At 36.0% G+C, this 13,216-nt stretch overlaps 1 pseudogene; it reads right to left on the bottom strand.

The window, feature by feature from the left end:
* Positions 1–5,844: 5,844 nt before the first annotated feature.
* LOC105507538 lies at positions 5,845–6,223 on the bottom strand (annotated as a pseudogene).
* Positions 6,224–13,216: the final 6,993 nt, after the last annotated feature.

A 13,216-nucleotide genomic window follows, 5' to 3' on the forward strand; every position in this document is an offset into this window, starting at 1 on the left:
ATCTTTCTATATACTATTATTTCTTAATCTGTATCTTTGTATATAAAGTTAGTTTCTTTTATGTTTTTACTTTTGTTGTGTTTCAGTATCTGAAATTTAGAGAATATAATATCAAAATTAGTTTCTCCTCAAGATTTTTGTTAATGTACTCTGATAGTTTCTGTTTTTTTAATTGGTATATTTAGACCATTGATATTTAAAGTGATTATTGATATTGGATTAATATCTACCTTATTTATTGTTTTTTGTTGCCTCTGTTCTTCATTTCTTTTCTTGTCTTTTACACTTTTTCTGCTATTTTTGGTTTTAATTGAGTATTTTATGTAATTCCATTTTTCTCCTTGCTTAGAGTATCAATTGTACCTTTTTATTTTACTTTTTCAGTGGTTATTCTTGTGTTAGCAACATGCGGCTCCAACTAACCCAAGTTCTCTTTCAAATAACACTACCCTGCTTCATACGTGGTACAAGTGCCTTATAACAAACACTCCCAGTTCTTTCCTTCTATCTCTTATAATATTATTGTCATTTATTTCACTTATCCATAACTGTAACCATTAGATTGTTATTATTATTATTAACAAACTTTTATCTGACCAACCAATTATGAATATGAAAAATAAAGGATTTTCTTTTACTTTTTTTCCTCTAACATTCTTTCTTCATGTATATCAGCGTTTCTGACCTATGTCATTTCCTTTTCCTCTGAAGAAACATTTTTTAACATTTATTGCAAGGCAAGTCTAATACTGGTGGGTTCCCTTAGTTTTTGTTTGTTAGAGAGTTTTTATTTCACCACCACTTTTCAAGGATAACTTTGCTATATAGAAAGAATTCTAGGTTGCTGGGGTTTTTTCTTTAAACACTTTAAATAATTCAATCTACTCTTGTCTTGTTTAGTGGTATCTATACTTTGGTATCTGTCAATAATTTTGGAAAATACTTAGCTATTGTAACTTCAAATATTCCCTGTTCTTTCATTTTTCTTCTTTTAATATTCAAATTCCATGTTGTATTAGTCTCTTCTCTTGCTGCTATGAAGAAATACCCAAGACTGGGTAATTTACAAAAGAAAGCGGCTTAAATGACTCAGTTTTGCAGGGCTGGGGAGGCTTCAGGAAACTTACAATCATGGCAGAAGGGGAAGCAAACATATTCTTCTTTATGTGGTGGCAGAAGAGAAAAGTACTGAGCAAAGCGGGGAAGCCTCTTATAAAACCATCAGATCTCATGAGAACTCACTCACTATCATGACAACAGCAGCATGGGGATAACCACCCCCATGATTCAATTACCTCCCACTGAGTCCCTCTCACAACATGTGGGGTTTATGGGAACTAAAAATCAAGATGAGATGTGGGTGGAGACAGAGCCAAACTAGATCACATGTATATTACACATTTTAATTGTCTCACAATTCTTGGATATTCTGTTCGATTTTTTGAATTCTTTTTTCTCCTTTCAATTCAACTGGAGAAGTTTACATTGCCATATTGTCAAACTCACTGATTCCTCAGCTGTGTTCAATCTACTGATGAAAACATCAAAGGAACTCTTCTGTTATAGTGATACAGATTTTTAGCATTTTATTTTTATTTGTCTTAGATTTTTTATTTCTCTGTTTACATTACTATTCTTTCATGTCTTCTACTTTTACCATTAGAGCCATTAACATGTTAATCATAATTATTTTGACTTATGTATTTGATAAATTCAACTCGGTGTAGTATCTGGGTCTGGTTATGATGTCTGCTTTGTTTCTTCAGTCTGTGCTTTTTCCTGTTTTATAGTATTACTTCTGATTTTTTATTGAAAGTGAACCTATGTATTGGGTAATAGGAATTGAGGTAACTATATCCTAAGTGTGAGGTAACTATATCCTACTGGCTAGTAGCTGGTCTCTGTTTGATGTTTCTTCCAGCCCTGGGTGGTAGAGGCTCCAGTTTCCTCTAGAGCCTTGGTGTTGTCACTATTGTATTGTTTGTTTTTTTCTACCCCGTTGCCTTTGAGTTTTTCTGTTAACACCTTCTTGAATTAAATCTGTATCTTTCAGCTCTTTTAGTTGTAATTCACCATTATTATATGGATCCTTCTTGATGTAGCAGTAAAGAGTTGACTTTGGTTAGTGTTTGATAACATTATCATTAAATTTCAGACATTTAGTGAGCCTGCTTCCCTGGGCTGTGACTTTCAGAATTGTTTCTTAGCTTGATTCTTCTTCTTTGAAACAAGAAAGCTAGAGGGGTCTAAATTTAATTAATTATCTTTCCTTAAGGTAGATAAGTTTCTGGTAAATTTTTTCCCATGGAGAGCAGGCCTTTCTTTTCAATAATACTATGGACATATTTCAAAATGGTTACTTTTTCCTTTCTCTGGCAAAACAGGATGGGATTTTTTAAGATATTTATTTACTTTGAGAACTTGGGGAAAGGGGAAATTACGGAAGTAAAACTAACAAAAGTATAAATCCACCTGTCCCTTTTGCAAGCTAAGGACACTAGGAGTTTCTTACTTTCAATCTAATTCCACATTCAGCCTCCAGTAAGTCATCAAAATTACTGTTTATGGATTTCTACTAGTTAATGGCTCTAGGAGTTTCTAGACTGATCTTTGATATGATTTTCTGTATTCACCTCTTTCTCCGTTACAAGATGACCATGTCTTATGACTCAATTCTTCAATAGTCTAAAAAATGTTGCAAATTTTTATATTATTCAGCTTCTTATAATGACAGAAGTGATGACTTCCACACTCTCTGTATATTGGAGCTGAAGTGGCAAATCGTGTTCTTAAGAGCAGTCCTTATTAAAATGACTCACTGCTCTTTTTCATATAGCATTGATCCTACTTATCCTAAACCTTTAGACTCCTGGTAACAGTAGATTTAAAACTTATTCTGGATCAGCTGCCCAGTTCAGGTTAGCATAATTCTTCCTCAGTAATTCTCAAAGTGTCCAGGAAAAGATATAAATAAAATAATTCTAGAATGATTTCTGGATATAGACAATTTGTAATGACAGATAGATAGTTGATAACTAGTTACTTAGATCAATTAATTGATTTCCTACTTAAATGAATTTTAGAAATGAACCAATCTAAGGCTTTCATTTTATAGATGGGAAACTGAGATCAATTGAGATAAAACAATTTCTCTTAGCCTCTACCATGTGCTGCAGGCTGGTTAGAATTTAAACTTCTTCCATTCTGATTTAATGCTTATTCTGCTGCCTGTACTGTCACCCATGATTGTCTGTGCTCCAGTCTTCTGGGTTTTTTTTTCTTAATGTATACACACAAGCTGGGCACAGTGACTGCGGTCTATAATCCCAGCACTTTCAGCCAGGAGTTTGAGATTAGCCTGGACCACATGGCAAAACCCCATCTCTACTAAAAATACAAAGTTAGTCAGGTGTCGTGGTGCATGCCTGTGGTCTCAGCTACTCACTGCTCTGGAGGCTGAGATGTGAGAATTGCTTGAAACCTGGAGGCGAGGCTGCTGTGAGCCAAGATTGTGCCACTGCACTCCAGTCTAGATGACAGAGCAAGACTGTCTCAAAAGAAAAAAAAATGTATACACACACAAAAAAGATATTTAGTTTTATCTTATCATTATGAATACCCCAACAATTTCTGAAATTTAGAGAATATAATATCTAAATTAGTTTCTCCTCAAGTAAAAATGAATACATATAATTCTTTTGTTTTAGAATATCATAAAAGTTACAGCATTAGGCAATGAATGAGAACCTATTATATATTCTTTTGAAAGGAAGAACATGAAGAATTAAACTTAAAAGACTATTGCAACCATTGCTGCAGCTTCATTTATATAATGCACACAATATTATTTCCCATTAAAATATTTTTATTATTTCAGACCTTATTTGCATTAATGAGGACTAGGAATATTGTGACATAAAGAAATTTGTTTTTCCTTTACTATTTCTTATGTCTTCTATATATTTTTGTGCGTGTTTGTTTGCATGTGCACTCACAGAATGAACACATAGAATTTCTAACATAGAGTTACTTCTGGGAACTTTAAATATTGGAATCTTTCGCCCTTTCATTATTAGACTTTCTTCCTAACATCTTAAAAACCTTAAAGCCACAGTAACCAATTGAATTTTATTTCCTTAGCTATTTAAATTGACCAACTATTAAGCCAGTGTCTTGGGGATTTCTCTGAATTGGGGCTCCTAAAACTGAAAGTGTGTCTAGATGTATAACAGGGCCCTCATGGCCTGTAGAATGTGAAACAGAAAGAGAATAAAGAGGAGACCTCAGAGCATATATAGTCATGAGACTATAAGAATCACAAAAGTGAAATAAAGCAAAAAATAATCAAATGAATTCAGAAAAGAAAAATGGAGATCTCCAAACAGAAGAGACTTGTTTGGAAGGAGGATCTGTAGAGATTTCCTGAGGTTTCATTACACGGCATTAGTCTTTCTTTATGGATTATTCCACATCCTAGGGATCATCTTTTCTAAAAAATGAGGAGACAACTGATTTTTAGGCTAATGGAATTCTACAGTTCAGAAATTTTCAAAGTTTTTGAGCCATATCCCTTTCAAAATAACATAAGTATAGTGTAATTTTACATAATTCATTCCACGCCTTTTTCTCCAATTAGGCTTTGAGCTCCTTTGGACAAATTAGATTATTTTATATTTCTTTCTCCACCACACTATACAGAACCAAAGATATAATAGGAATATGGTCAATGTTAAATAACTTAATTTCTACAGCATGTTTCTCAATATTTAAAATTTATGTTCCACTATTACAAACATGAAGATGACCCCATGTATATACATAACTTCCACCAGTGCAGACTTTGGAAACGTCCCATGTCTCTTACCCATATTGTCTGGATTTTAACCTTTTATATCTATTTTGCATCTGCTACGCTGGCACAGAAGTTATGTATCCAAAGTATGAATTTATTATGTCACCTCCTGCTTTAAACTATACAATGGCTTTCCATCACTCTTAAGAACTTTCTCTTTATTCTTGTATTGTCCCTGCCTCACTGACCAGCACCTTCTGTCCCCCCTGTTCCCCATGCTCAGTGTTATATTTCTAACACTTAAAAAAGTACCTGAAATACTCAATAAATACTTGTTGCATGAATATTACAAATACTATTTAAGCAAATAATAATTCTCATAGATGCATCTTCTTTGGAAATTCTCCTTTTTCCAAGTAATTGAGTTCCAGTTACTAACATAGAGACAAAAACAAAACAAAAAATGAAAATAAAACAAAGCAAACAAGCCAAATTTCTAAACAAATTTACTTCATGTGGACTGAAGATTTCTTACATGAGATATAAATCTAAACAAAGGGAAAACCCCATAAGCATTCATGTTCCTAGGACTTTCTTATTTTATTTTATTTTATTTTATTTTATTTTTTATGAGATGGCGTCTCGGTGTGTCACCCAGGCTGGAGTGCAATGGTGTGATCTCAGCTCACTGGCAACCTTTGCCTCCTGGGTTCAAGTGATTCTCCAGCCTCCTGAGTAGCTGGGATTACAGGTGCGTGCCACCATCCCTGGCTAATTTTTGTATTTTTAGTAGAGATGGGGTTTCACCATATTGGTCAGGCTGGTCTCGAACTTTTGACCTCGTGATCTGCCTGCCTCAGTTTCCCAAACTATTGGGATTACAGACGTGAGCCACCGTGCCTGGCAGGGACTTCCTTATTAACTTTAATTTCATTACAGGTTGGAATACCTGGGACAGAATCCTTCCCTATACATGGTAAAGGGATGGTCACCATGGTGACCATTTTTTAGTCTTTTCATTTTTATTACTCAAAAAAGTTTCATTTTTTAATTTAACTTTCTGACTCTGTAACTTGTGCCTTCAACACGTTCACAGTGATTTTCAGCCCCTCAATAAGGAAAGCAGGCTTGATCCTGTCATGAACACATTTAGCACGCATGGAACTGCCATAGGCACTGCCGACATGTTACTTTGTTTGGATAATGTTTGGTCATGTATCTTTGTTTTGGAAAATCTCATAGGAACTTTAGGTCTTACAGCACGAACCCCTCGAAGTCTGCCTAGGCACGTGCCACATGCAGATTTTGGTACTTTCCCAACCTTCTTGGTATAAAGGGAAACGATTCTGCTATCAGGGGTTTGGGACAGCATAGTTTTGTTAGACGCTGTATTGTAAGAAAGCCTAGATGATATGTCAAACGCTGGACCATTGGTATACATGGTGGTGACCTTGGACTGTACTAAACCTCTCTATGGCTCTTTTCTTTCTCTCTTTTTTTTTTTTTTGCTTTAAAATAATTACAACAAATAAGATTACAAAAATACTGGTATCACATGGCCACACTGAAATGTAAGTTATTTGGTACATGTGGCATACTTAACACAGTTCCTAGAGCATTCTATTTACTCTTAAATGTTAAATATAATTATTGTCTTTCTCTTTTTCAGTCATTTCTTCAGTCCACAGTTAATGAATGCCCATTTACTTAGGTATACATAAATTAACCAAAATGTCTTCATTTGATTATGAAATTGTCAGAGGCATTTGAACCAGAGCACCTCCATCTTGAGTAGGGGCTTGATACAATGAAGCTGAGACCTGCTGGGCTGCATTCCCAGTAAGTTAGGCATTTTAAGTCACAGGATGAGATAAGAGGTCAGCACAAGATACAGGTCATAAAGACTTTGTTGATAAAACAGTTTGCAGTAAAGAAGCTGGCTAAACCCCATCAAGACCAAGATGGTGATAAGAGTGACCTCTGGTCACCCTCACTGCTCATTATATGCTAATTATAATGCACTAGCATGCTAAGAGACACGCCCACCAGTGCCATGACAATTTACAAATGCCATGGCAACATCAGGAAGTTACCCTATAGGGTCTAAAAAGGGGAGGAATCCTCAGTTCCGGGAATTGCCCACCTCTTTCCTGGAAAACTCATGAATAATCCACCATGTATTTAGCATATAATCAAGAAATAACCATAAAAATGAGCAACCAGTGGCTGATGCCGCTGCTCTGCCTATGGAGTAGCCGTTCTTTATTCTTTTAACTTCTTAATAAACTTGTTTTCACTTTACTCTATGGATTCACCCTGAATTATTTCTTGTGTGAGATCCCAGAACCCTCTCTTCGTGTCTGGATTGAGACCCTTTCCAGTAACAAAATGATTCTTGACATAAATTGGGTGAAAATTGCTAAGAGATACTATGTACCTTGAAGACAGGGAAAGAGGGAAATCTTAAAGGACTTTTATAACAAAATTAGAATTTTGGACTTGGTCTTATGAGCAATGGAAATTGTTGCAGGATTTTAAACTAGGATTCCAGTGATCATACTTAGGATTCTGAAAAAAATCACACCTGTGGTGGAAAATAAATTGAAGGTTGTAGAATTAAAAAGACGTGGAATGAATTATGTAAAATTACACTATATTTGTGTTATTTTGAAAGGGTTATGGCTCAAAAACTTTGAAAATTTCTGAACTGTAGAATTCCATTAGCCTAAGAAATTGAAGGCTGTAGAACTAAAAGCAAGATTATTCAGAAAGCAACTACAACAGTACAATGAGAGAGTGTGATTTCTGAATGAGGGCAATACAGGTCTTGGGAATTGGAAGGGGGGATTTTTTTAAAAATTAAAAAGATGGGATCTGAGGATTTAAAACTGTCCCTTCCGTCCTCCCTGTATTGGTCAGCTATGGTCACCTCTGCAATATGTTCTCACATAGCCTTTTTTCTGTGTGCATGGACTCCTGGTGTGTTTTATTCTTATCAGGGCACCAAAACTATTAGATTTGGGACCTAAATTTATGATGTCATTTAACCTGCATTACTTCCTTCAAAATCAAACAAAGTCACATTGAAATTCAGGGCTTCAGCATAAAAGTTTGGGGGAAACACAGTTCTCTCCATGTCATCCTCTTTTCCTCAGCAGCCCTCTTTGTGTAATAGTATCTCTCATGTTCCCTCTCTTTTTATTTTTATTTTTGTTTTAACCATTTTTAGTTGGATCTTTTTTCCATGTCTTTTGCCATATTTGATATTCTGTTCTACTTTTGGATGCTCCATGTAACCTTTTTAATCTTCTTAGCCATATACTCTTTTTCCTTATTTTGTCCTGAATTCATGTCTATCCTAATTTTCTATGGCTATTTACTCCTATTGTTTTTTTTTTTTTTTCCTTTTTCCATTAACAATCCCTAAGTAATTTTGTTGGGACAATAACTGAATTTGGGTCAAGAAAGAAAATTTGAGGAAATTGAACATGTTAATTTTTCTTAATATCAATTTCCTAGGACTGTAGACCAATTTAAATCATCTTCATACTTCTTTTGTGATTTGGTCTGAGTATAATTGCCTGGAATCTCCAGGAATAAAAAGAAATGATTTCACCTGAAGAAGGAAACATTCTAATACAGATATGAAGCTAAAACTTCTGAATTTGTGTATGGGTCATTGGGAACAATCATCCCCTTACTTCAGCAGTGAGCCTCTTCATGACTATGGTTTATTCAGGAGTTTTTCAGGCTTTGTTAACAAGCCATCTGGCATCATTACCAGTTCATGAGCCTTGACTTTGAAAACTATTTCCTTGAACTTCACTATTGTTCTAAAGAGTTACTAATCACAATAGGATACTTGAGAATGTCCAGATTTAGAAATAAACACCCAAATCAACTATTGTGGTGAATATATTTATAGAGATGTTCCTATGTAAAAGTAACATTAACATGTTTTCAAAGTCTAAAATAATGTTGCATATACAAATAGGGAAAGCATAATGGTTTAGTATTCATTATTCTCTTTCCTGAGCTGTTCCAGCTCAATTTTTATATTCTGGGTTTGTTGTTGTTGATGTTTTAATTGTTGTCACAAACACTTTGATATATTTAAATTTCCTTGAATGTGATAACTAACCTTCCTGAAATGAATATTTATGATCTTTATTATCTGCCATTAGCCTTTTATATTTCTGTCATCTTAAATGAAAACTTCTCTTTTTCTCTTCCTCCTCTTTCTGTTCTTCTTCTTGCCTTCTTCTTCTTTTTCCTCTTTTCCTTTTCTTTCTTCCTCTCCTCCTCTTCCTCCTTCTTCTTCCCCTTCTGCACCTCCTCCTCCTCCTTTCTTTCTTCTTCTTCCTTCTCCTCCTTCTTTCTCTTCTCCTCCTCCCCCTCCCCCTCCCCTTCCTCCTATTCCTCCTCCTCCTGTTCCTTTCTTCTTGTTGTTCTTCTACTTCTTCTTCTTCTTTTCTTCACTTCTTCACTTCTTTTCACCCTAATCCTCATTTTTCTTCTGCATGTTCATCCCCTTGTTATGCATAATATTCATTTTAGTTGTTTTATGTAAATTCTTCTTCTTTGAGTAGAATTGGTGCTATTCAACCCAGACAGCAAACAAGAATACAGAGTTAAGTAAAAGAAGTGATAAACTTGGACTTCACACTATTTCAATTGGGATATCAACTCTTCACTATATCATTCCTGTATCCTTGGCATTTTCATGCTTGACATGAGATCAGTGTGGTTTAGTGTAATGCCGTAGCCTCATAGGGTTCTTGGTGATGTGGAATTTATTAGTCTGTGATTAATTAAGAATTAACAATTGCTTTCCTTCTTTTTTCTAGCTTTTCTCATGTTGATATCATTTCTCCTGGTCAGAACTCTGGTTTAGAAGAAATAATGTACGTATTCCTGAACCGTACCCTTTGGTCCAATTTCCTATTCTGTTTGGTCGTGTGTAATAAATTAGTGTAGAGATGCTTTCTACCTTTGCTTAACTTCTGTTAAGACTTTATTGATCTCTTCAGACTTTATTGATCACAGCAAAAGATAATTGATAAAGCCTTTCAAGAGACATCTGTTTGCTACTTGATTTCTAGGAAAATATTGATCAGTTGTAATTGTCATCCTTCTTCAATTGAAACCAATTTATACTCTACTGAGCACACATTCTACATTTTTTCGTGGTTTGAAGTTATTACAATTTCATGGTTCTATTAGAGATGTTACTTATGTTCAATGTAGTTTGTCTTACATCTTTAACTAAGTTTGTGTGTAGTGTCTTTAATCCACATTTTTTATTTTTAACAGCCAGGCTAATTGTTGAAGATTAAGGCATAGCAGGTGGCTGGACCTGACAGATTTTTCAATGAGTAGAATTTAATTGATTAATCAAAAGTCAACAATTTGGCACACCTTTGAACTATATTGGCACTGTCTCTTTTTATTCTTCTTTTCTAAACCACCTATACATTTTATATACTATCAGTGATAATAAGAACCTGGGAATTCACATGTCATCAAGCACATTCATCCAACAAAAAGCAAGGCCTATTAAATATCATTCATAAATAATTAAAATATTTTACTAATATTACTGTTAGTAACTTGATTATGTGTTTCTTATTTATATGTTCAAAGTTCTTTTATATATTTGATATTAAATTCAGTATTCCTCTGAGGAGGCCAAGAATAGTATAATTGTGGCCATTTTATAAACAAAACAGGGCAAATAAAATTTAAGTGATTTACATAAGGTCAAAAACTAGTGGCCAATATACTTGTTTATTATATTCTTTGGGGGGAAAATAACCAGCCATAAATAAAAACGACTTTTCTGCATACTTGCTTCCAAGAATTGAATCGTTACTTGAAGCAATAAAAAATTGGAGAAAGAATTACCAATAAAAATGGAAATAGCATTTGAAATTGTGTCAATATGCTATGTAAAAACATTATTTGTAGAATCTCCTTGATAAATCTGTACCTAGAAAACTTCAATATTAAAATGTAAGCAATAACGTGTATTATCATACATAGCAAGAAGATTGGTATTATTGAAATTCAATAATGATTTATATAAAATACAATACATGGTTAAATGGTTCAAACAGATAATTGAACATTACGATATTTCGTATAAAATACTTTATTCTATGGTTTTATATAACACTAGTGAAATGACTTATATTGTTTCTCTTAGGAACATTTTCATATTTTTCTGTTTTACTGATTTATTATGCCTTGTCCTTCATAGACAGCACGACAGGTATGCTGATTAACTTCAACAATTTCTTTCAGCTTATTTCCTGTCTGTGACTCTAATTGCAAAACAAACTTTCCATCTTATTTTTGATACTACCTAGTTTCTCGTCAGTAGAAAGATGTTTGAATGAAAATACATTAAATGTAAATACTTCCAAATTATTACAAGAAAGAAATAGAGCCACAGAATCATTATTGAGCTCATTAAAAGAAAGATATTATATAAGTGTAAAATATTGTCATTTTGTCTGGCAAATACCACTAGTTTATATAAAGTATAGCATCCAGTTATCTACATGCATCAGGAATAAGAGGCCGTCTGGGGAACAGAGCAACTGATTATCCCCACCACAGGAACAGCAAATTTGACAATTATCTACACATTTAAAAAACCAAAACTACTTTCATAAGAACCAAAAATCAGGTGGGTATTCACAGTATCTGGTTTTAGCTTCATATCACTGAAAGAGGCACTGAAAAGGGTAGGAAAGGCAGTCTTAAATTGCCAATGCCTCTATCCCCTCATAGCAACTACATAACACAGAGAAATCTGTGCAACTGGGAGAGGAAGAGCACAGTGATTGTGAGACTGCATTGAACTCAGTGCTGCCCTGTCCCAGCAGAAAGTAAAACTGGGCTGAACTCAGCCGACACCCAACCACAAAGGGAACATTCAGACTACCCCTAACCAAAGGGGAATTGTTCATCCCAGCATTCAGAACTTGAATTCTGAATGCCTCACCATGATGGGCTGAAGTGCTCTGGACCTTTAAATAAACTTTAAAGGTAGTCTAGGCCATAAGGACTGCAAGTCCTAGTGCTGACCTGGGCTCAGAGGCAGAGGACTATGGGGGCATGTGGCTTACTGATACACCAGCTGAGAAATCTAAGGGGGTGCTTGCACCACCCCTCCCTGACCTCAAATAGCACAGCTAACAGCTCATGGATCACCTGAATTGGTCTCAATGATAGACCATATGTTAGGTCACAAAACAAATCTTAAAACACCCAAAAAAATTGTGATAATATCAACCATCTTCTCCAATCACAATGGAATAAAACTAGAAAGCAATAACAAGAGGAATTTGGGAAACCATACAGACACATGGAAATTAAACAATAACCTCCTGAATGACCAGTGGGTCAATGAAGAAATTAAGAAGAAAATTAAAGAGGTTCCAAGATGGCCGAATAGGAACAGCTCTAGTCTACAGCTCTCAGTGTGAGTGATACAGAAGACGGATGATTTCTGCATTTCCAACTGAGGTACCGGGTTCATCTCACTGGGGCTTGTCAGACAGTGGGTGCAGGACAGTGGATGCAGCCCACCGAGCATGAGCTAAAGCAGGGCAAGGCATCATCTCACCCAGGAAGCACAAGGGGTCGGAGAATTCCCTTTCTTAGCCAAAGGAAGCCTCAACAGATAACACCTGGAAAATCAGGTCACTCCCACTCTAATACTGCGCTTTTCCAACGATCTTAGCAAATGGTACACCAGGAGATTATATCCTGCACCTTGCTGGGAGGGTCCCACACCCACGGAGCCTCACTCACTGATAGCAGAGCAGTCAGATCCAACTGCAAGGCAGCAATGAGGCTGGGGAGGGGCGCCTGCCATTGCTGAGGCTTGAGTAGGTAAACAAAGCGACTGACCAGGAAGCTCGAACGGGGTGGAGCCCACCACAGCTCAAGGAGGCCTGCCTGCCTCTGTGGACTCCACCTCTTGGGGCAGGGCATAGCCAAACAAAAGGCAGCAGAAACTTCTGCGGACTTAAACGTCCCTGTCTGACAGCTTTGAAGAGAGTAGTGGTTCTCCCAGCCTGAGAATGGGCAGACTGCCTCCTCAAGTGGGTCCTTGACCCCCAAGGAGCCTAACTGGGAGACACCACTCATTAGGGGCTGACTGACACCTCATATGGCCGGGTGTCCCTCTGAGATGAAGCTTCCAGAGGAACGACCAAACAGCAACATTTGCCGTTCTGCAATATGTGCTGTTCTGCAGCCTCTGCTGGTGATACCCAGGCAAACGGGGTCTGGAGTGGGCCTCCAGCAAACTCCAATAGTCCTGTAGCTGAGGGTCCTGACTGTTAGAAGGAAAACTAACAAATAGAAAGGAAATCCACACCAAAACCCCATCTGTACGTCACCATCACCAAG

This window comes from Colobus angolensis, unplaced genomic scaffold (assembly GCF_000951035.1).
Source record: "Colobus angolensis palliatus isolate OR3802 unplaced genomic scaffold, Cang.pa_1.0 Scaffold15, whole genome shotgun sequence".
NCBI classification, from domain to species: domain Eukaryota; kingdom Metazoa; phylum Chordata; class Mammalia; order Primates; family Cercopithecidae; genus Colobus; species Colobus angolensis.